A 2025-nucleotide genomic window follows, 5' to 3' on the forward strand; every position below is an offset into this window, starting at 1 on the left:
AAACCCTGGATATAACCCAAACATACCTCTTGTACACAGTGAACCATGCAAAAGAAGGGTTTTCATCTCACGATTCTCGAACGCGTACAGCTCCAGAAAAATATGACGAAAATACGAAATTAAAAGCAAAGGCATACATTGAATCATTACCAGCCTTGCCATCCCACTATAGCAGAAAGAAATTCAACAAATTATATCTGCCTGAGCAATTCAGAAACTTGTCAAACTTGTATAGACTCTACGTTAAACATTGTTAAGAAATATCGGAAGATTATTTGAGTGAAAAGGTGTTTTCAAATATGTTTAAGGAATATAATTTTGCTTTCCATGTCCCCAAAAAAGATAAGTGTTCTAAATGTAGTAAAAATGAAAATAATCCAGATACGACGACTAATGAAGATTTAAAAAAACATTTACTAGAGAAAGAGGCTACATATAAACGTTTTAATATTCATCAGAATTTGAAACCTGATCAAAAATTAGTTGTGGCTAGCTTCGACCTTCAAAAAGTTTTAGCAACACCTCATGGCGAAAGTATAATGTTGTACTATTCTAGGAAGTATGCTGTATATAATTTCACTGTATATGAGTGTAAAACACAGAATGGATATTGCTACACGTGGGGAGAAGCTGACGGTAAAAGAGGTAGCTGTGAAATAGCCTCCTGTCTTATTCGTTATTTACAAGATGTCGATACAAGAGGAGTAAACACGTTAATATTATACTGCGATAATTGCACGGGTCAAAATAAAAATAGAGTGATATTATCCATGTTCAAATATTTTCTACAACAATCTAAAAACATCAATCAATCAACAAACTATTCAAATAAACTATCTTCTTCCTGGTCACACATACATGCCAGTCGACAGCATGCATGCTATAATTGAGAGAGAAGTAAAAAAACTAATAATATGGGCACCATCTCAATGGCCCACTTTTATGCAGTCTGCTAGAAAACGCCCAAAACCATATAGTGTAGAAGTGTTAGAATATACAGATTTTATAAATTTTAATAATCTATCGGATACAATATTTACTCAGGTTACTCTCAAAAATAAAGATCTGCGTATGAAACAAATAAGAGTGTGCACATTTAAAAAAACCGACTTAACCCAAATACACATAAAATATACAATGCTAGAAGATGGTACTACTTATGACATAGATCTCTCGAAAGAATTACAAGAAAAAGGAAAAGGGAAGGGTATTGGAAAAAAGACAATTAAAAGTAAACAAAAAAAGAAATTAGAAAAAATTAATGAAAATGTAGAAGGAACTAGTAGTGCAGAACAGAGCAACAACAAATTACCAACGCTTTACAAGGAACGACTACCGATTTCAGTCGCAAAATACAATGATTTAAAGAAATTATGTACTACTGGAATAATACCAAAAAGGTTTCATAATGAATATTTGTCAATCCCGAATAAAATGAAAGTGAAAGATACCCTCAATGATACTGATGAAGATGACTGCGAAGATGACACAAGTGACTAAACAAAAACAAATCGCTTAAGTCGTTTATAATAATTTGAGTTACTTATGATCAGGGGTCGTAATTAGGTAGTGTGATTTAACTAAAAACAATTCTAAGAAAAAGATGTAATTTGTTTACGAGTAATTATGGGCTTTCAATTTGATTGTAAAACATTCCATACCTAATGTTAAGACTAAGATAATTTATTTTCAATTATGTAATTTTTTTTTCGCTTCATAATAATAATAAAAATTTGATTATTATAAATAACTTGTTTTATTTAGGTCTGATTTTTCAATTGATAGGATATACATATATTAGTGATTCATTTATAGAAAAGAATTCCTACCTCCTGTTTTAAGCCATCTTATCACTATCGGTATTTTTGATTTATTAAGTACAATACACACAACGGTTGGAAACTCTTATTTGCATTACTACAAGTACGTACGACCTAGACATACTTATGTAAGATCTTCAATTTCATACTAATACATATATACATAAATACAACATTGAAAGTTTAGCAAAGGTAGCTTACATAA

At 30.9% G+C, this 2025-nt stretch overlaps 1 pseudogene; it reads left to right on the plus strand.

The window, feature by feature from the left end:
- The first annotated feature begins 299 nt into the window (after positions 1–299).
- On the plus strand, positions 300–1663 carry LOC124542431 (annotated as a pseudogene).
- The last annotated feature ends 362 nt before the right edge of the window (positions 1664–2025 follow it).

Source organism: Vanessa cardui, chromosome W (genome assembly GCF_905220365.1).
Source record: "Vanessa cardui chromosome W, ilVanCard2.1, whole genome shotgun sequence".
In the NCBI taxonomy this organism is placed as follows: Eukaryota; Metazoa; Arthropoda; class Insecta; order Lepidoptera; family Nymphalidae; genus Vanessa; species Vanessa cardui.